Below are 23,442 nucleotides of genomic sequence, written 5' to 3'. Positions count from 1 at the left end.
ATGTGAACATACATGATCCTCTCTCTGACTGGACCAAGGGAATATGCATAGAAGTGTGGGCCTCTTACTGGTTCATCTTGTCTGTGAATCTCACTAGCTCACGAGAGTTTTGTGACAGTGAACATCTAGTGCACTTGTGGTAACAGTCTCCTTCATTCTCCAGGGCAGCCCTTTTGCCCCATTTAACCACTGAATTCCTCGGGTTATTTTCTTTTGTAAACAGAAGAGGCTAAATGAAAATGTTTATAGTAGTTTTGTCCCAGATTAAGATTCCCTTGCATTAGGGGCTGAGGAAGTAGCTGGTAACTCCTTGAGGTCCAAGCATAAGGACCTGAGTTTGATCCCCCAGAAGCCCATGTTAAAAACCAGAGTGTGACACACTCTTGTAATCTAGTACTGAGGACGACAGAGCAATCAGAGGATCCCTGGGGCTCTCTGGTTCCCCTACTCTGCAAGCTTCAGGTCAATGGGAGACTGTAGATTAGTGTCCACTCCACCAATGGGCATGGCCTCTTGGGGAGGCCAAACTCGGGGAGTTTGACTGCGCCTATCCCATCCCTTGACAGGCTTGGTGGCAGTGTGACTGAGAGCCCAGAGAGACCTTATATGGGAAATTAGGCTTCGGCTCTGTAGGTGAAGGCCTTCTTCATGGTTCCCCACAACAGATTTTGATGAAAGAGACAGTCCATGGTTCTAAACAGTTTATTGGTTGTTCATGGTGGAAAACGGATGCATAAACCCCCTTTTCAGGATTTGACCTGAGATTATGTTTTTTATTGTAGGGAAGGATGTCTGGAAAAGGAAGCTTATTGGCTAAACCCTCAGGGCCTTTAGGTACCTCATTAGCATGGAGAACTCTGTTTAGGGCCTACATGTCCATAGGACATGTTTCTTTTATGCGGGAAATTGGCACATGTTCCAGGTCAAGAATCTGGCAGGGAGCAGGGAGTCACCTAAGCCTCAGGTATGTACCCACCAAGTAACTGGGTCTCGACCTGCTCTACCTTATTAAACTTCCTGGCATGGCTCTATGTCCCACAGAAGATTGTCTCAAGAAACAAGGTATGGGGCTGGAGAGATGGCTCAGCAGTTAAGAACACTGGCTGTTCTTCTAGAGGACTTATCTGCAAGTATGAGAAGCTGAGTAAAGTTGGTGGTGGTACATGTGTCTGTGGCCCTAGCTCTTGGAGAGATCGATGGATCTCTCTGATCAGACAATCTAGCCAATTAGCAAATGCAGGTTCAATAAGAGACTCTGCCTCAGAAAATAAGGTGAAGAGAAAGATCTCTAACTTACATACATGCTTGTACACACGCACACTATGAATATACACACAAATAATAAAAGTACAAATGAAACTAAGTTAAATAAAAAACTGGATGGCTCCTGAGGACCAATATCCAAGGCTGTCTTCTGGCCTCCTCAAGAAGTTGCATATACAAAGTCCCCAAACAGGAACCAAGGGCATTATTATACAGTCATCCTTAGCAAATGTTTCCTAAAAGGCTTCCTTCATAATCTTCATGCTAAATCCTCTGTGTAGGGGCAGGAAGAGAAGAAAGACACCAAGCAACCTTTGGGCTTTTCCTATTCAGTACCCTCTTCATTTTCTCTTAGGCAAACTACTCCAAAGATGTGAGCTATATAGGACATCCAGGACCAGAAATAGACACATTGATCATACACAGCTGCCTTGGAAGAGAATGGAACACTTGTACCTGGAGGGCTGGCAGAGACACTAAAGGACAGCATCCTCCCTAGGGTAGGTTACAACTGAAATGACTAAGGTAGTATCATCCTATCCCAATGTCATTATGTGCCTCCCTGGTCACTTCTCAGCGTTCCACCCCAACCACCACCTTTACCTTAAAAACTCTCCTGGCACCCTCCATGACCTAGACCATGGTTCAAACATATTATGTAGTATCTGGAAGATGCCACTAAGCCTTCCAAGGAAAATAAACGTTATTAAGCAATTCTGTATCCCTACAATTACGGTTTTGTCTTTAAAAACACTGTACCCCTGGGCTGGAGAGATGGTTCAGTGGTTAAGAGCACTGACTGCTCTTCCAGAGGTCCTGAGTTCAATTCCCAGCAACCACATGGTGGCTCACAACCATCTGTAATGGGATCTGATGCCCTCTTCTGGTGTATCTGAAGACAGCTACAGTGTACTCATATACATGAAATAAATAAAATAAGTCTTTAAAAAAAAGGTAAATATATTAAAAAACAAAAAACAAAAACAAACAAACAAAAAAACACTGTACCCCTGAGCTTGGGCATCAAGAGATTTTACAGAGGTCTAAGTCTACTCTTGGGACCAAGAGTGACCATTAGTAAATGACTCAACACTTTTAATTGGCTTAATTATCAAAGTTGTCAATAACTATCTCCCATGGATCATTTCATAACATACCTTAGGTGAAAGGCACATACAGTTATGGAAAGACATACAAAGTTAAACATCAGGGTTGGAGGTATAGCTCATCAGTATAACACTTGCCTAGCAGGAGTCACCCCTGGGTTTAATCCCAATACCCCAAACAAAGCAACAACCTGTGAGGCGCCAACAGAAGGTGGCTATCATCCTTGCAACCATCTTGAGCCATATACCCTGACAAAAGACTTGATTACAATAGCCTACAACAGCTGAGCACACTTGGATAACATCTTGTTTTAGATACCCAGGATTTTCCCTTGGGTGTGTGAGACTTAAAGGTGTGTGACTTAAGGGCGTGACTTAGAGTTAGAGACAAGACCTAAGGGCATGACTTAAAGGCGTGGCTTAGAAGTGAGACTTATAAAAGGCAAAGGCAGACAGAAGAAATGATTATTAGGTATTAGGCACTTGGCACTTGGATGAAGAACTTGGAATTAGGTAGTAGGAACTTGACAGGCAGCCAGGCAGCTAGGAATTAGACACTTGTACTTGGAGGCACTAGGGACTAGGAACTCAAGACTTGGGACTTGGACTAGGAAGAGAGACTGAAGAATAAACGGGATTGAATCACGCTCTGGTCTCCATTCTTCAAGTCCGTCCTCACTCTCTTGCTGAACCCTGACCCACGGACTGGAGCAGCTTGGGGCAGTTCGGGCTCTAACAGTTTAGCCCCCAAGGCTTTTGGCAGTGCGGGTTCCAACACTGACAGAGCGGTCCGAGACATTTTGGCCCCCAAACGTGGGGTAGTGCGGCTCTCAACAACAACCAAACCAGTATAACCAAACAACATTATAAATCCCCAAGAACTGTCTCCACAAATTCAGATTTTCACATAAGGAATGGATTTAAAATAAGTTAGCATCAGAGCATGGCAATGCATGCCTTTAATAACAGCATTCAGGAGGTAGAAGCAGCTGGATCTCTGAGAGTCTGAAGCCAGTCTGGTCTACACAGTGAGTTCTGGGACAGCCAGGGTTATATAGAGACTGTCTCAAAAACCAAACCAAAACAAAACAAAAGTTAATATTGTTGCTTTAACTTTTCCTGAGAGAAACAAGTACCTACTCACCTCAGATGGGGCACCAATGACAGACTAAAGTAATAATACCACCAAAGATCAACTTGGTGAACCAACTAGCTTATTATTATTAGGCTTACTTATTCTGTAAGGGGTTCTGTACAGAAGCATGGATAACTTACTGATAGCTGTGTCACCAGGAAGCCAACCCTAGCAAGAGTGACAACTAAGGAAAACCTGCATTCCTAAAGTTTCCTAAACAACTTGCAGTCAGGTGGGCCAGCCTCCCCAGGAGATGTAAGTTGTTATACAACTGTGTGGATTCCTTAAGGATCTTGTACATTTCAGGAATTTTCTTAGACTTAGAAGTTTCATTTCCTTTCAGAGCTTTAACGAACCTCTCTCAGAATAGCATGCTTTACACTGTGAGGGAAGTGGATATATATACAGTATGTGTGTGTATATACATACCACGTTTTAAGGAACACAGCTGTAGTTTCTGTTCATTCTTCCTATCTACTGTCTACTGTGTAGCATGTCTATGTCTTCTAAACATATGGCTAAGTAAAACACTCATTTAGGAAGAAAAAAATTTAAGCAGGTATTGGTGACAGACATCTGTAATCCTCGACTTTGAGAGGCTAAAGCATGAAGGTCAAGAATTTTGGACACCTTGGGTTATGCAGGATTCTCCATTCTTCTCTAAGAAATGGGAAAACAAAACAAACAACTAATGAAGTATCTATTGTATATGAAAAAATGAGGCAGAGGTACTTTTAGATTTCAGATCAAGCAGCTGCAGGCCAAGCTGAACCAAGGGCCAGGAAGAACAGGTGTGGTTTTTTCCCCCTGGCCCTGAAATTCACAAGGTGTAGATTAGAAAAAAAATAAATCATAATGCCTGCCTTGTGCTCATGTAGATTCCATTACTTTTAGTCAGTAGTGGTAACAATGGTCATGTCAAAATTATTTTCACCAAGTTAGCAAATTCTTAGATTATGTAAAAACTGTAATCTTAATTGTAATCTTAAAGGCAAACAATGTTGAAGTTTTATTTCCTTATCTCAGACATCAGCTTTACTCTATTTGCTTATGTATATATTTATTTATTTTATGTTGAGATAGGGTCTCACTATGTAGCTCTGGCTGGCCTGGATCTTACTATATGGATTAGTCTGGCTTTAAATGTACAAAGATCCACCTCCCTTGTCTCCCAAGTGACACATGAATCCCAGTCTTCATGCATGTGGCAAATGCTTTACCACTGTCCCATTCCCCTATCCCAAAGCTGCTGTTTTAGGTAGGACTGGTAAGATCAAATTAGGCAGGGGATGTCTCTCCTGTGAACAGGGGAGCAGGGTGGACCCAGGTAGTGCAGTAAGACAATGAGCAGGACAGGGAAGACAGCAGCTAGAGCCAGGATAAGAGTGATAAAAACTTCAAGAAGGGTGTGGGGTGCACCAGGAAGCAAGGTGGAGAAGCCAAGGTAACAGCCTAGGAGGGGCGGAGAGGGAGGTAGCAGGCTCTGGCATTGTTAACATTTTTCTTCACATTCTTTCATGCACACAGCAACAAAACAGACCTGGCAAAGTACAGCCGGAGCTGTACTTCACGTAGCCGTAATCTTGCCCATTGAAAGTTAGCATTTAAAACCTACTTTGAATCTAATAAAAACGCTTTTACAAGTCCACAAAATTAACTGGGAGATCTGTCTCAGTTGGCAGAGTGCTTGCCTAGTATGGACAAAATTGTGGGTTCTAGCCCTGGTACCACATAAAAATTGGGCATAGTGGTGCCCAGTGCTGGACAGGTGGCAGCAGAGGGATCAGAAATTCAAAACATTCTTGGAGCATGGTTGAGTGCAAGGTGAGCCAGGCTAAGGCAGACCCTGTCTCACTAGGTGTGGTGGAGGCCCAGAGATGACTCAGCAGGTTAAGCATTTCCTTGCAAGTATAAGGAACTGAGTTTGACCCCTGGAGTCCTTTCCTTTGATATAGTCATCTGTTTTTGAGATAAGGTCTTAGCAATCAAATATAGTATTAAACTAATACAGATTCTGTTTAGATACCAGTTTTAAAAAGCCAACAATAGAAGCCTATTCTTAAAACAAGTGGGGGATGTGATTACAAACCAGGCATTAAATAATGCTGAGGCATCTCTGTTCTTTTTGTCAAGCAGAATGGCAGTATGAGGTTTTATAATAAAGTGTCCATCTCAGAGACCAACTCTGATACATACTGAGATAGTACCAACTGATATCTGATTCTGCTTTTAAATATTTAATTAAAAGAGGAAAAAGAATGTGAAACAAGTTTAGTAACAGAGTAATTCGTGCAGGCAGTGAGCATGCAGAAAAGTGATTTCTTGTCTGTAGTAAAATATTTTCCTGACAGCTTTTTCTAATGAGGCCTCTGAGGGTGTTAACTCGATATACAATGGCATGTATCTTGTCTAAGATCAGACAAAGTGCATTCAAGGCCATGTTAAATTCCAAGGGGGTGATTAGGAAAGAGGAGAAGTCATTCTAAGTGGAAGAGTAAGGAATTCACTCAGGGAATAATGAGCAGGTGCAGAGACTCATAAACTGGGAAACTCAGAATTCTATTTTGAATCTAGTCCACATGATTTACATGTCATGTGGAAAAAAGTTATAAAGAGTGTGAATTCAGGCTGGAAAGGATTATAAACTTGGAGATAGAGTTTGGTGGTCCTTCACACAACAGTATAAGCCTCAGGAGCAGAAAAAAGTCATTTAGAGTGTGTGTGTGAGTGAGTGTGTGTGTGTGTGTGTGTGTGTGTGTGTGTGTTGGGATGGAAGTAGGGTTCATGCTTTTTTGGGGAAACATGTTGCCAAGAATAAATCCACACAATCAAGAATAGTACATACACTTACATGGGTGATTCCTTTACCTGCTTCTAGTTGAATCATGTCCTGAACAAGCACACTTCAAACCCTGAACAGCTTTTCCCAATCCTCCACTTCTGTTACACCCTGATCTTCCACTCTTAGTAGATGTGGAAGATCATCTTCTACTTTAGAGAAAACATCCATCTTCAGAAGGTAACCACCACAACTGCCTTCAAGGACTATTTCCCACTATTCTCTTTCTTTCTTTCTTTCTTTCTTTCTTTCTTTCTTTCTTTCTTTCTTTCTTTCTTTCTTTCTTTCTTTTTTTTTTTCCCCAAGACAGGTTTCTCTGTGTAGCCCTGGCTGTCCTGGAACTCACTCTGTAGACCAAGCTGGCCTCGAACTTAGAAATCTGCCTGCCTCGGCCTCCCAAGTGCTGGGATATTCTCTTATTTCAAGATGACTTCTATTCCAATGGGGTTCAGTAAACAACACAAAATCCACTCCATGCTAAGTTTATATAACTGCCATATTAAAGATAGTATATGGCAACAATCATGATGTTAATGCTTTAACTTGCTATGTGATAGTAGCGGCATCTGAATGGGCACAGAGGCCTTGTTTATAACCACAGCACTATGTTGCCTCTCTCAACATAAGAAACTCAATTTTAAAGGTTATAATTTCTTCAACATAGTATCAGATAGCAACAACAAAACAAACCAATTCACTATAGGTTGCTTAGTAACACAAAAGTATACACTGTATAAAATCATAATAAAGAAACAACCTGTGTTACTATTAGAAAATATAGATACACAACAGAACCATAAAGACATGTACAGAGGGGACAGGCTAAATTCAGTGAAGTTGTCTCTTAGAGGGGAAAGCAGAGGGAAACCAGCTAACTAGCGGAACGTATGCAAAGCTTGCAAGTACATTTGTGATGTTTACTTCTTAAGATGGCTGCTGCATATTAGAAGTCTGTTTGTTTGTTTGTTTGCTTGTTTTAACTTCTATTGCAAAAAAAAAGAAAAAAAAAAAAAAAAAAAAAAAAAAAAAAAAAGAAACCAGGCCTGTAGCTCTGGCACTAGGGATGCTGGTACAAGAGGACTGTCGGAATTTGAGGCCAGCCTGGACTATACAGTGATTTTGAGGACAGCCTGGTCTAGAGTGAGACCTTGTGAGTCTCTGTACTAGAGTGAGCTGAAATAAACAAGCAAATGCATACAGTACAGAGACCTCAGCCTATGTCAGGCTCCAGTTTCTAAGTGCTCTTTCTGCCACCATGTGGTTCCTACAGATAGTACAAGCACACGATTTTCAGAAAACCAGCACTGTTAATGTTGAGGCTATTACTGCATGAGTAGAAACCACCATTTGATGCACAATCAATTCTAAAAACATATTTTGGGTTAGGGGTGGATATCAGAATGCTTGCTAAACACACCAAGACTCAGCACTGAAAACACCACCACCATCCACTTAACCTATTTATTTCTAACTATGCAACTTGAAACAAAAGATTTAAATAAGGAGCTCAAGTAAAGCAACAGTAATATGAAACTAACTGGGCATAAGTATAAAATGGAAAAAATCAACATAAGAAGCTGGGTGGTAGCACATGTCCAGTACTCGGGAGGCCAAGGCAGGAAGATCTCTGAGTGAGATCTACAGAATGAGTTCTAAGACAGCCACAGCTATACAGAGAAACCCTGCCTGGAGAAACAAAACAAGTAAGAACAGAAGGGAAGCCTTGCTTTTAGGTGTAACTAAGTAGGTAAATAAGGATGGACATATACACTTCAAAACTAGTAAGTAAATAATATGGAAGGAATACAGAAACTCTGTCCATAGCATTACTAATTCACGTGTAAATTTTAGTATTCCCCTCTTTCCCCTGAAACTTAATACTTTTTTTTTTTTTTTTTTTTTTTTTTTTTTTGAGACAAGGTATCACTATGTGGTCTCGGCCTGAAAATCATATATAGACAAAGCTGGCCTTGATCTCAGAGATCCACCTGGTTCTTTCAACAACTAACTGGCTTCTTCCTCACTCTGCTAATCTCTATCCAAATGAACTCGTGGTTCATGCTGTTCCCATTCTGTGCATCATGGGATGCGCCCTTACATTTGTCCCACCATATGCTGTGCACTGCTGGGCCATTTCCCTCAATGATCCCTAGAGTGTGGCAAACAGCATACAGACAAGAAACACTTGCTGAGTAACTCAAGTTCAGGAACGTCATAGAAACATGAGAGGGTATTTATATATTGTGAAGCTTTTTTAAAGTGATGTTTACAGATACACATCAACACATATACATGTAAGTGAAATTTGGTTCACAAAGACACAATCTGCCAGACAAAGTAGCTGACTTCCTATAAAGTCTTACCTTAGTAAGCTTCTCCTTTTGCTTTGCTTTGTTTCCCCTGTTGCCTCAGACTCTTAAATGCAGAGAGATTCCAGGCATAGAGGCCTGTCAGACCTTCAGTTGCTGAAGCTCAGCATGAAGCCTTAATACATATCAAACCACTCCACTCTGTAGGTGACAATAGCCTGTATGAGTTTGGCTTTCTTGGCACAGTCCTTTCTTTTTCCTTCCTTTCCTTCCAAATCACAGAGATCTCACTTTAGTTTTCAGAGTTTCTTATGGCAGGGATCACCAAACTTTTGAAAAAGGTTAGACGCTAAGTATTTTAAGTGCATCCAGTTACCAGATTTTTTTTCTTTAGCAGATGTTAACTGTGTAATTAAAACACTGGATACCACACTTCAAGAAGGAATGAACAAAAGACCTACACAGTTATTTAGTGTTTGAAAGACCCAGGGCTAGGTTTATGAAAAGAAAAATTGGTCCTCAGCCTCCACTACAGCTGTGCTGGTAGAAACACAAGAGGAGAAACAGGTGGGCTGGTGAGTACCCAGGCCCAGGGGCCTCACTACTTAGTGATGAGCACCCAGGCCCAGGGGCCTCACTACTTAGTGATGAGCACCCAGGCCCAGGGGCCTCACTACTTAGTGATGAGCACCCAGGCCCAGGGGCCTCACTACTTAGTGATGAGCACCCCCAGGCCCAGGGGCCTCACTACTTAGTAGACAGCACTACAAGCACTGTTAGTAGCTGAGCAGGAAAACAACAACAAAAACCAACCAAACAAAAAAAGCCTGCTTCCCTTGGGGAATAAGAACTTCCTCTTTTCCTCCTTTTCCCTAAACGAGTCACGCCTCCTGCAGGTTTCTGGTATCCAATGAGCAGGGCTTAATTAATCCTAAATAGATTTCCAAACTAGCAATGTTATCTGACATAAAATGCTCAGTACCTAGAGACCTCAGCTTCAATCTCTCCTTCCAAACATGGCACTAATCAAGCTTATTTTCTTCCTAGGACATAAAACAGTAACTATTCTATTAAATTATTAAATTTCCACTTTATTAAAGCTGTGTCAGAAAAAAAATCATAAAGTAGTTTAACATAAAAAGTATTAATTCTTAAAACTACAAATTCCTCACAGATCATCTTCACCTGGAAGTCATACTGTGACTAAAAACACAGAAACTGAACCATGGTGACAAGGATTTTGGAGTAGAAAGTGCTTCCTAAGACTTTCAAGTCACATCCATGGCCACCCACCTGAGGGGATTACTGTATAATCTACTGTTTGGGGAAAGGCAGTATACAGTCCGTGAACTGTATACTGTATACTGACTGGAGGAGCTTGCGGCAGCTCCTTAAGCACGTTTGTAACATGCACACTGGTACACCTTCTAGGACTACAGCAGAGTAACAGGTGAAGTTCAGTGGTGAGACCAGCTGGGCAACCTTGAAGACTGTGCTTCAAAGCAACAACAAAACTGCTCAAGTCTCCTGGTCTAAAATACACTTAACAGGGTGTGTGTGTAGTGTTCACACAGTAACTCTAGCACTCGGGAGGCCAAGAATCAGAAATCTGAGACTAGTCTTTTTGGTTTTTTTGTTTGTTTGTTTGTTTGTTTGTTTTGTTTTGTTTTGTTTTGTTTTTCGAGATAGGGTTTCTCTGTGTAGCCCTGGTTGTCCTGGAACTCACTCTGTAGACCAGGCTGGCCTCGAACTCAGAAATCCGCCTGCCTCTGTCTCCCAATTGCTGGAATTAAAGGCGTGTGCCACCACTGCCCGGCTAGAATAATCTATGTAGTGAAACTCTGTCTGATTTACTTATTTTGAAACGAAGTCGCTGGTCTGGAACCCCTCCTGCCTCTGCCTCCTGAGTGCTGGGAATAAAGGTGAGTGCCTGGCTAGAACCAAAATTGGAAAAAAAAAAAGTTCAAAATTTATAAGATTTCCAGTACACTGTTCATAGAGCATATACAAATTAGTAGGTATGATGATGATATCAAAAAAAAAAAAAAAAAAAAAAAAAAAAAAACCTGACAGTAAATAAGAATACCCAAGGGACTGCTTAGAAGTTAATCTGTGGGCTGGAGAGATAGTTCAGCTTCTTCCAGAGGACCTGGGTTCAATTCCCAGCATCTACATGGCAGCTTACAACTGTCTGCAACTCCAGTTCCAGGGGATTTAAGGGATCTAAGACCCTCACAAAGACATACACATACATGCAGGCAGGCAAAACACCATTGGACAAAAATAAAAAATTAAAAATAAGTTAATTTGCAATTTGCAGAATTTATACGTGAGGATTCAAACAACAATATTTCTTTGCATTATGGACAGAAAAAAAAAGCAGAAAGTATATAAAATCATTCAGTAATGTAGGAGAGGAACTGTTTGTGTGCAGGCAAACACAACCAAGTACTTAATTGGGTCAATGATACAAAATAGCACCCTCTGGTGCCTGTTTGTGAAACCTGCTGCTTTTCAATGATCAAAAAATAACATTTTAAGTATTCCATTTAATAGAAGGCTTTATAGAAAAGAAATCCAGTGAGACAGCTCAATGTGCAAAAGCTGCATACTTCTAGGCCTGGTGACTGTTGTTTAATGTCAGATTAATAAGTTGGAAGGAGAGATGCTTCTCTGATCTCTACACTCATGCTGTGCCACTATGTCCCCCACACACATACAAACAAACAAACAAATAAATAAAATGTAAAAATTAAGGAGTGCAGTCATCATGGAGCTAGGAAGATGGCTCAGTAGGGAAAGTGCTTGCTGTTCAAGCACTAAGATCTCAATATGGATCTCTGAGTGTGAGCCCTGCCTAGGCTACAGATCTAGTTTTAGGACAGCCAGGACTCCACACAGAGAAGCCCTGTCTCAAAAAAAACAAACGAACAAACAACAAGGAAGATCTGAGTATGAATTCCTAATAGCCATTGTAGAAGCTGGATGTGACAGCACACTGTTAATTCCAGCACTGAGGAGTTAGGGATGGAGACAGAGGGATGCTGGGGGTGTATTGGCCAGTAGTCTAAGAAACAGCAAACTCCAGATTCAGTGAAAGACCCTTCTCAAAAAATAAGGTGTACAATTATAGAGGGGAATACCAGATACTAAATGCTGGCCTCCACTCATTCCACAGGTGTGCACACAAACAGATACTCTCTCCTATGTTATGGAGAGATTTTTTTTTTGTATGTATATTCTTTTGGGGGCCTTTTTTTTCCCTGGGAAGTTCATATATGTCTTTGATTATTTTTACTAATTAATTGATTAATCAATTAACGTTACATCCAGTTTCCCCTCCCTCTTCACCTCCCAGTCATCCCTGCCCCTTGTCTTCATTTCAAGTGTCTTTTTCTTTTTAAGTTTTTTTTTTTCTTTTTGTTTGTGTATTTGTGTTTGTCTGCAATGTATGCACATATACCATGTTGCCTACAGAGGCCACAAGAGGGCATTAGATTCTTTGGTACTAGAGTTATTGTGGACAGTTGTGAGCCACCATATGGGTGCTGGGAAACTACTATAACCAGAAAGGCCATCAATTACAACTAAGAAAAAAATATTACATGAGAATACAAAATGTAAGCAATTTCTATCTAAAAATCCAGCTCTACAGAAAATACTAGAAGGAAAACTTTAGTCTGAAGAAGTTAACTACATCCTAGACAGGAGGAATAAAAAAACCCCAGAACAGCTTATCACAAGAGGGTTAAAAAGCTGTCATTATAACAACAAAGTAACAGGAAGTAATAAACACTGCTCATTGATAACTCCCAATATTAATAGTCTCAATTCTCCCAATAAAAAAACACAGACTAACAGACTGGTCAGAAAACAGGATCCATCTTTTTGCTACTTCCAAGAAGCACAGCTCTCTGTCAAGGAAAGATTAACACTTTAAGGTAAAAGTATGGAAAACAGTGGTGCAAGAAAATATACCCAGAAGCAAACAGGTGTAGCTTGTTTTTGTTTTTTTTTTTTTTTTTGTTTTTTTTTTTTTGTTTTTTTTGTTTTTTTTTTAATAAATCTGACAAAATAGTTTCAAACAAAAACTAATCAAAAGAAACAGGGAAGAACACTGCATACTCATTTAAAAAAAAAAAAAAAAGGTTAACCACGATTCAAAACATTATGTACCAAGTACAAGGATATACACGTTGATAAAAGAAATACTATTACAGCAAAAATCACATATTAACCCTCATACAGTCATCCAAACATGGAGTTATATCAAATGGACCTCCCAGACATCTACAAAGCACTTCATCCCAACACTAAAAAATATGCTTTCTTCTCAGCAGCTCATGGAACTGTCTCCAAAACTGACCGAAACTGCTCTTCTAGAGGTTCTGAGTTCAATTCCCAGCAACCACGTGGTGGCTCACAAACATCTATAATGATGTCTGTTACCCTCTTCTGATGTCCAGGCATACATATAAAATACAGAGATTCAATGAAATAAAAAGTTGGTTCTTTGAGAAAAATCACCCAAATTGACAAGCCATTAGCTAAATTAACTAAAAAAGGGAAGCCCCAAATTAATAAAAATATAGATGAAAAGAAGCATATTACAATAGATACAAAATAATTTTAAAGAATCATAAAAACATATTTTTAAAATTTTGTATTCTTAGGGCTGGAGAGATATAGCTCAATGATTAATAGCCCCAACTGCTTTTTCAAAGGACCCAAGTTTAACTCTTAGCACCTATATAATTGTTCACAAACATCTATTACTTCAGTCTTAGGGGATCTAATGGCCTCTGTGGGCACTGTATGCACGTGGTACACATACATACAGGCAGGCAGAACACACCCATACAAATAAAAAAAGAATAAATATCTGTATTGCACCAAACTAGAAAACCTAAATGAAATGGATGAATCTTGTGATATATACAACCTACTAATTTAAATAAAATCAAACAAACCACTTAAATAGTCCCATGACCACTTGTAAAAGAGTAAAGTCTCCCAACCAAAAAAAATCCATGGCCAGATGGATTGAGGATTCTCCCAGACCTTCAAAAGAAGAAAGAATATCAACATGCCTCAAATTATTCAGCAAAATAAAAATAAAAAATAATAAAATAATTTTAAAAATAAAATAAAAATAAAGCAAAAATAAAAACTGAAAAATAAAAACTAATTCTTTTAATAAAGTCACCATTACCCTAATACCGAAACCACACAAAGATCCAACCAAAAAATAAAATTATAGACCCAATATCTTCTATGAACATAGATGCAAAAATTTTCAACAAAATACTTGAAAACCAAATAGAAGAACACGTCAAAAGACTATCCACCATATTAGCTTCATTCCAGAGTTGCAGGGATGGTTCAACATACATAAATCGATAAATAAACGTAATCCACCACATAAACAGACTGAAAGACAAAAACTATAGAATCATCTCACTAGATAGAGAAACGGCTTTTGATAAAATTCAGCATCTCTTCATGATAAACAACCTGGAATGAACAGAGAAACAAAAGACATATCTCAAAATAAAGACAATTTACTACAAACCCATAGCCAACTGTAGAAGTAACCAAACACTTTTAGATTAGATTTAAGGCCCACTCTATGAGATGAACCTGGACAAAGCTTATGTCACCGAGAACCTGAGGCTTCACCAGCCTAAAAGAAAATCTACCACTATTATTATGCTAAAGGAGCACAACAATAAAACTCCTCCTAATGCTATAACCCATAGATCAGTGTCTTACTCAACCCATACCCAAGGAGCTTCTTCTTGTAGTAGCTGAGATCTAACACAGAGACTCACAACTAGACAAGGTGCTAAGACTGAGAGACTGTAGAACTCAGTTCTAAATAGGATGCTTTCATCAAATCCCTCCCCTCAAGGCTCAAGGATCTATGGGGAAGAAGAAATGAAAAGATTGTAAGGGCCAGCAGAGGTCATAGATTGCTGCACCAAGGAAAAACAGTGTCTTCCAGTCACAACAGGACAGATGCACATATAAACTCACTGACACTGACTGTCACAAGCGTGCACAAGACCCACGAGTTCAAACCAGATGGAGTACCAGCACTGAGGTAAACAGTTTATCAAAGGGTAGCATAATTCTCCAACCCTTACACACAGAGCTCGAGTACATCCAATTTAATGAATATAGATAGATGTCACAAAAAAACAAACAAAAAAAACCCCAAAACCACCACCGGTGACTTCAATGTAATACAGTGGGGGAAGCAAGGAGGAAAAGTGGGTAGGGGAAAGGAGGAAAACAGAATGCGTGTGACATACATATGGCGTCAAAGCAGATACGAGGTTACTGGGGAAAGTGAACATGCAGGAGGGAAGATGACAATGGAAGAGGATGAACAAGAGGATCAACAGAACAAAGTATGAACGAAAATGCCACAATAAAGTCCATCACTTTGTGTGCTAAGAAAAAAATCTTGTAAAAATAAGGAAATGGCAAGACGATTGAGGAGACTGATGTTTACCTGATTTGTACAGTAAAAAATGTATACATAAATCACAAGGTATCACAAGGCAACTAATTCATCTGTATCAGTTATCAATAAATTTAAAACCATTTTTTAAGGGCTAGAGAGATGGCTTAGCAGCTGAGAGCTCCGGCTGCTCTTCCAGAGGGCCCTGTTTAATTCCTAACACTGACCACCAACAGGCTTGGAAGACGTAACTGAAAGTCATATATATTAGAGAAATTGTTACCTAGAATACATATATTCTACACCAACAACCAGCTGAACAACAACAACAAGAAATGGGCAAAAGATCTAAGCAACATGGGCTTAGCTTCTTCACAGGATAAGAAGCAGGTGCAGAGAAAGATATCCTGTAACTTTTCTAGAAAAACAAAACTATAATGAGATATTTATCCTATCCATCATGACACCCATTATCAAACAAAACAAAACAGAAAATCGACTGCTGTTTTAGGAGATTCTACTTCTGGATGACTCTCCAAAGTTCAATGGGACTTGAATGTTCAGTGGGATAGCTGCTCACTACTTTCCCCAGGCAGCATCATTCACAGAAGCCAAAGTTAACATGTGCTCAATGAATCATGTTAGTCCATTAAAGTGAGAATAGCTAAAAGTCCCACACCTGTAATCTCAGCACTCAGAAAGCTGAAGTGTGTGTGGGGTGAGGGGATTCTGAGTTTGAAACCAGCCTCGGTTACAGTGAGTTCAAGACCAGTTTATAGTAAGACCTGTCTTGGGAAAGAAAAAAATAAATAAAAGGGTCCAACAACATAAGAATGAATAAGCAAAATGTGTTACATACAAATGATGGAATGCCTCTCCCTTTAAGAAAGGAAATTCTCACATGTGATTCATGGATGGACCTTGAAGACCTTTCTACACCAAATTAAAAACAGAAACCAGGTTATAACGGGACAAGTACTACATGTTTCCACTTTCTAGAGGTTATCTATTATAACCAAGTACATAAAGATAGAAGGTAGGTACCAGGGACAGAGGCGTGGGGATGGAAAATTGAAAATTACTACTCAACAACTCCCAAGAATGTCAGGGTCCCAAGCAGAGTTTGAGTCTGGGAAGCTGAGGCACTCTGGAGGCATGGTGAGGATAACTGTACAAAGTGTGTGAGCCTGCTTACCAGTACTGAACTTACACATTCCAATGGGAGCAGAGGAGATGGCTCAGTACTGTTTCAGAGATCCAGGACAGATTTCTAGTAGCTACATGACAACTCACAACTGTCTGTAACTTCAGTTCCAGGGGATCCAACACCCTTTTCTGGCTTCCTTGGGTATCAAACACACATCATATGTTAACTTAAAAGTAAACTACAAGTGATAAACTACAGAATTTACTCCAAATAGGTACTCAAGATAGACCAAAGAAAGTGGCTCAACAAAGAGTTTATTGGAGCTGCTTCCAGAATATGGGGGAAATGGACTAAAGCTGTATTACTGGATGTTCCACCTGTAGCAGGAACAGCGGGGCTGCCTCTATGTAAACACTGGGGGCCATGCAGCTGCAAAAGCATCTCCTGCTGGAGGCCCAAATTGAGGACTGCCTGAAAGAGCAAGGATTGCTAGTGCAAACAATGCCAGCCAATCAGGAATTGCTGTTTAGAAGAGATGCTTTCTTGGGACCAGAGGGGGCGTGGGTGAAGGGTACTAAAGGATCGTGCAGCAGTCCCCAGATGAGCTTGCTGCCACATTTCTCACCTGCTCCTGGAGTCTGTGTGGATGACTCTGTGTCAATGCACTGCCAACCCCCAAGGGCAGGTGGGATCAGGTGGAGAGCTGTCCAGGGCACAGGCGACATCCACCAAAGAATCTCTGCTCCCTCATCAACTGTTTACTGCTTATCTAACCATTAGGAGCTTCTTATAATGTTCTTGTACTTTACCTGAGCCCCCACCTCCAACCTTTGCTAGGTTTACCCAGAACTTCTGCACCACCCCACTGATCTTGGTATGTTTTCAAACACAGTTAAATGTCCCACACTTAAGAGAAACATAAGCAAGACTCAGGTTCTTTGTAGGTAGCTTACTAGTGTGAATAAGAACTCTGGGAAAGAAGCTGCCTGTAGAGACTGATTAACTGATGGTCCAAAAGATAATTACCTTACCTGGGGCTAGCTTTAGGACTCCCTCCATCTCCCAACAACTATTCCTTGCCCACCTCTATTTCAGAACTAACATCTTGTGACTAACAGATAAAAAACCTTTGGAACCTATTAATTTAGCAGACTGCCAGCGTCCTCTGACCCAAAAGCTAAGAATGTCATCAGTATCTTAGGCCTACAGACAAGCTTCCTTCATCATGTTGCAACCTCCTTGCCCTGATTTATAATTTTCTTTGTTTTGTAAAAGTATAAAACTATGGTAATCTAAATCTGTTTTCCCAGGCTATGGTCACTCAAAATGACTCCAGAAAAAAAGCTATCTCTTCTTTCCTTTAAGGTGAGAGCTGGGGTTTTTTGTCTGTTTGTTTGTTTTTGTGCCAACACTACAAAACAACCAAAAATAAAAAAATAAAAAATAACCCCAAACAGAAAATGCAAGTGGAAAAGAGAGAGGTTCAGTGAGTCAAAGACAAAGGACCAAGAGCCACGGGGAGCAAAAAGGCTGGGCTGACTGGAGAACGTTTGAATACAAGGTGATCTCCAAATGGAGATGGCTTGCAACTGTCAGTTACGTTGCTCCAGGCAGAGTAAGGGTGGACATTTCCTTATACAGTGGTTTGTTCGCATTTCTCTTCTTAGGCAGACATTACAGTTTTCATCTAAAAACAGCACAAAGAGGAAAACCTTCGGCAACAACACTGACAGACATCAAAGGCTGTGGTTTCCAGTCTTGACTGGACTCAGCTAGCAGACTCCCCAGCACACACACTCTGCTACCCCAAATATAGTTCAGTATCTAAGAGCCAACAGCGTGGTTTTCCTGAGGTTGCTTCTGGTGGGGGTGATAAAGGGGCTCAGACTTGGCTCTCTATAAATAGTCTGCAGGCGGAAGGTCTACTGTCTATTTGCTATGGTCAAACTCTTTCTACAGAGGAGCCCCAGCCTTCTCAGTAGGGGACCTTTCCTCCAGAGCTTTCAAATTAGTTAATGCTTTCCCCTGGTCACAATGGCTTAAAGCAGGTTCTTTGCTTCTGATTAGCTTTTAGAATGATTGTCTTTTTCTTGGAGTTATGTTTTCTAATTTGTAGTCACATACCATGGTTCAACTTAAAATGTGGCTAATCTGAATTGAGTGTGCTATAGTATAAGATATATAGCAGACTATCTTAATAATTTAAAAATACTTATTATTGGCCACTTACCCATCTATATAGCTTGACACAGTAACAGTTTGACATACTGAGCTAAATAAGTATATTATGAAAATGATTTCACCTACCCTTTGGTTTTTTTTTTTGACATTTTGAACACTGCTACTAAAAAATGTGCAGTGCATATGGGGCTATGTTACATCACTCTTGATATGTAACAAGCCCCATTTACTGAATGGACTTGGAAGAGGCACTGGAAACTCAGCTGACCATATACAAATTCAAGGAAAGGAATCCTCCCATGTTCTCACTTCTTATCATGCAGCAAGGAGGAAGTGAGACTGCCTAGGTCAGAATTCTGGCCTGGTCTCTTGTTAACCTGACAAGTTTCTTCACTTGGAGGTCAAAATGCTTCATCTATAACATGGCCAAAGAAAACCTCCCTCTTAGGTTGATAAGGCCTAAAACAGCATTCAGCAACAGTGTGTTCTTGATTTCTGTGTGTATGTTTCAGTAGCTAACTTAGTGATCTTGGGATCATGTTATAGGATTGGATTCCAATCCTTTTTCCTTCTTCTCCACTCAAATTGTTTGCAAATAATTCACTCAAAGGGAGGCCAGGGTATTCTTCCTAAGCAAACCTACCATCACTCCCTCCCATAGTTGTCTTATTTATCCACACCACTATCTATCACATCCCTTTCAGATAGATAGATAAATAGATAGATAGATAAAGATATATACACATACATACATATGCACTTTGGTCTATGCATTAATGAATAATAACTTGCAAATTTTGACTGCTGGGATGAAGCTATGACTCAGCTGATGCATGCTTTCCTAGCATACATGAAGCCCGGCACTCATGAAACAGGTGCAGTGGCACCTAGCTGTAATCCTAGCACTTGAGAGGTAAAGGCAGGGAGATCACAGTCATCCTCAGCTACATTAATAAGTCTGAGGCAGCCTGGGTTACATAAGACCTTGACTCAAAGAGGGAAAAAATATGGCTGCTGCCCATTCAACAATCTATTACCAATAGCTCAGTGCTAATTCCCAAATTTAAAAATGGCCATGTCAGGAGTTATAGCTCAGTGACAGAGAAAACTGAATAGGCTGGGCATGGTTGCACACATCTTTAATCCTAGCACTCAGGAGGCAGAGGCAGGCAGATATCTGTTAGTTCAAGGCCAGTCTGGTCTACATAGCCAGTTCTAGGACAGCTATACCTACATAGAGAGACTCTGTCTCAAAAATAAAAAAGACAAGCAAAACAAAACAAAATAACGGTCTACTTTTTTCTTTTAAACAGTTTTATGGGTTAATGAATAAAGAACAATTCTTTGGTTACTTGTGGACAGCAAGGACTAAATATAAACAGTATATTTCTCTTTCCAAAGATCACAGGCAGAAATTTATGGCTAAAAAATAATGTAACATGATGGGTGTGACTGCACAAGTCTTTACTTCCAACACTCAGGAGGCAGTGGCAGGTGATCTCTGATTTTGAGGCTAACCTGGTTTATAGAGCCAGGTCCAGGACACCCAGAGCTACACAAAGAAACTGTGCTTTGAAAACCAAAATAAGCAAAAAATTAATATAACACAATACCAAAAGAGTATGACTCAAGTCTTTCCCAGTGTAATTCTCCACAAAACCTAAAATGCATGATGCCAAACACAGAGCACAGCTGCCTTTTACAATGCCCTTCACTTTGAAACCACAGGACCATTAAGTTAATTTAAATGCAGTCAATAATTAGATACATATCTATAAGGACACTCAAAACCACTGATCTCTGCTGAAGGGAGATTTTAATTAGCACAAAGGTTACAACTTACCAAGAGCCTTTCTCTAAAACTAAAACTAAAACCAAACCAAAGAATGGCTTCCTTTTTTCTTTTAAATTACAGGTTAATAAACAAGAACAACTCCTTTGTCTAGTTATCATTGCATCTTTTCTAACATAGCAAGGACAAAAAGGGTCCTTGAGAATTTATGAGAATTTAAACAAATACCTTTTATACTTTAAATACCTGAGAAAGATAGGTGAAACAGAAAACAAATGCAGAAATATAACAATACCCTGTATAGTGCTAGTTCGTGGTGTCAGATCCTTTTCTTCTCCGTCTCAGTCACCTTAGCCACACAAGCCCACCTCTGTAAAGTCAGCAGACGTGGAGGTTTTCACATTCTGGGTCCCCACACTCCTTCTCTCCTAATTTAGAATAGAGGATTTCTATTCCAGTACTTCTACTCTTATTTCAAGTCATTTATCAGAACTTGGACAGCCACGTCCATGAAAGCAAACTATCTTTAAAGGCTCTTACTTCCTTGATTGTACAGCACTTCCTCATCTGAACTCTGTGTCTACTGCTTTGAACTATATTTAAGCCAATGAAACCAAGTTAAGGCTTTTTTTTTCAGTCAAATCATGTAACATGGTGTATTACTCAAAAACTCCACAGTTCTGAAGCAATAAGACAACACCCTAAATGTCATAACTCATATCCTGCTGAGCTATCTTACATTTTTAAGAAGTTAACATTTAACCACTTGTAATGTGAAGGCAAACATTTTAAAACAATGGTCAATAACTAATCAGCACAGAAGGAGTTGGATGTTCATGAAAACTCTATCAGCTCCACTTGGAGCTTAGAGACAGGGATGCTGGGCACAGGCTAGCTCAACAATAGAAACTTGTTTCTACTGAACATACCCTAGACAAACACAGCACAAAAGAGGAGCAAGCCAGAGTGCTTAGGACTCACAAGCCTGACTAAGTCATCTCGAGACTCCTTGATGCTAAGTTTCCACCAAAGAATACAGAATCTTTTGTTGAGGCTGAGAAAAAACAGGAGAAATGTAGCCTACCTTCCTCTTGCATTAATGTCTTTTTTTGTTGTTGTTTCGTTTTGTTTTGTTTTGTTTTGTTTTTCCAGACAGGGTTTCTCTGTATATAGCCTTGGCTGTCCTGGAACTCACTCGGTAGACCAGGCTGGCCTCGAACTCAGAAATCCACCTGCCTCTGCCTCCCAAGTGCTGGGATTAAAGGCGTGTGCCACCACTGCCCGGCTGCATTAATGTCTTGATATACAGGGAATACAACAAGAAATTCTTTGGCCTTTGTTATAAAGAAGATGTTTTTAGGATGGTGCTTCTAAGTTCTAAGGCCTAGGGTTAATCTCAAAAGAATAGGAAAGCAATTCATTGCTTTTTTTACCCAACAACAGACACTGGGTGCTGGCAGTCTTCAGAGCCGATAGGAAGCAAAAGAGCAGAACTGAAAGATATATCATAGGCAGTTCCTGTTACAGGGACTCAGTGCTCAGTGCTCGGAGAGGTAGATTTACGTCAGGCAAGCTTAGGCAGAGTAAGTTCCAGAACTCTGGTTTCTGTTAGTATTCCTGGGGAGACACATTAACAGGCTTCATTTTCATAGTGTAAAACCCAATTGTAACGGCAGACTACAGAAGATAGAAGTGAGAAGTAAAAAGCACAGCTTCCCCACCCCACCCTCTGCTGCTGTCACCCCAGTTTCCATCACAGACAGTTGTGTGCCATGAAGAGAACTCCTCAGCCGTCATCACAGGTGTCATCAGCTTCTCCTTCCTCATTATAATCCTCAGAGATTAAACACCCAGAAGGGCTTCCCATCAACTAGCAACACTGCTGGGACGGTTCTGCCTCGTACATCCCATTGCTTGGCTTATTTCTACTAGGGGCTCTTTCAATGGCAAGCCCGCCCTTCCTTCCTTCCTTCCTTCCTTCCTTCCTTCCTTCCTTCCTTCCTTCCTTCCTTCCTTCCTTCCTTCCTTCCTTCCTTCCTTCCTCATTTAGGTTGGAGTCTACCTCTAAGCAGCTGATTCCTACAGCTGTGCAGTGCTCCACAGCACGAGCATGCTGAAAAGCCTGGCACTGTCGTTTTCTTCTCTACTTTTACGCAGGTCCTGTCAGCCTTCATCTGGAAGCCAAGTACATTTCCCATTCTGAACGGCTTCACCATCCCCAACGGTCTTCTCAGCTTCAGCATCATGTTCCTCATAGCAGATGATGTCAACTTCTTATTTGCTCATGCTCATGCTCATTCTCTCTCTCTCTCTCTCTCTCTCTCTCTTTCTGTCTCTCACTTTTATATGTATGTGCATGAGTGTTTTGCCTGCACTGTACATGTGCCATGTGCATACAGTGGAACAAAGGTGTCTGCAGAGAAGGCACTGAAGTCTCTAGGACTGGAGTTACAGACAGTTGTGAGCCACCACATGGATGCTAGGAATTGAACCCAGGTCCTATGTAAGAACAAGATGTGTTCTAAACCACTGAGCCATCTCCTCAGCCATTCATTCATTCACCCACCCACCTACTTACTTGTTTGTTTGTTTCACTTTTTCCAGACAGGGTTTCTCTGTGTAAGCCTGGCTGTCCTGGAACTATGTAGACCAGGCTAGCCTCAAACTCAGAAATCTATCTGCCTCTGTCTCCCAAGTGCTGGGATTAAAGGCGTGCGCTACCACTACCCGGCTTGTTTGTTTGTTTTCTTAAGAGATCTTCTAGAAGACTTTCTTTCAATGATCTTCCTCTACCTCTATCCTGTCAATATGTCAATCTTACCTGCTAACGTGACTGAGGCCAATCTAGATACTCAGGACCTGTTAGCTACTCCCCTTTTCTGAATAATTTGCCCATCGGGAATTGTATAAATAGCTTCATTCTCTCTTCCCTTAAAATGAACTCACTGGAATCACTCTTTAGTCACTGCCATGACCCTCTCTACTCTTTACACAAATTTTCCTAAGGGTAGACCTACTTCACATTTATTTTTAACCCACTGCAATCTAGAAACATCTCTCATTAAGGACACGGTCTTAAAAATCAAATCTTTCTAGACATGTTAGCATATTCTTATAATCTCAGGACTGGGGGAAATGAGGCAAGAGGCCTACAATCTGCACTGCACTGTGACCTTGTCTCAAAAAATAAAAAACAAAAGCAAT

General features: G+C 40.5%; 1 protein-coding gene across 4 annotated transcripts in view; it reads right to left on the bottom strand.

Moving 5' to 3' along the window:
* Nucleotides 1–23,442, bottom strand: part of Lims1 (LIM zinc finger domain containing 1) — a 110,800-nt gene that overhangs the window by 61,681 nt on the left and 25,677 nt on the right. Inside the window, exon 1 of one of the 4 annotated variants that reach the window (XM_034524015.2) lies at nt 20,534–20,790. The exons of 2 other annotated variants lie outside the window; for them this stretch is intronic. The gene's annotated coding sequence lies outside the window, so the exon portion shown is untranslated. Of the gene's footprint in view, nt 1–20,533; nt 20,791–23,442 lie in introns of those variants that run through there. One more of the 4 variants, XM_034524013.2, reaches the window with a different exon arrangement.

The sequence above is a fragment of the Arvicanthis niloticus genome, chromosome 20 (assembly GCF_011762505.2).
Source record: "Arvicanthis niloticus isolate mArvNil1 chromosome 20, mArvNil1.pat.X, whole genome shotgun sequence".
Taxonomy (NCBI): Eukaryota; Metazoa; Chordata; class Mammalia; order Rodentia; family Muridae; genus Arvicanthis; species Arvicanthis niloticus.
This window is presented reverse-complemented; position numbering and strand designations above follow the sequence as displayed.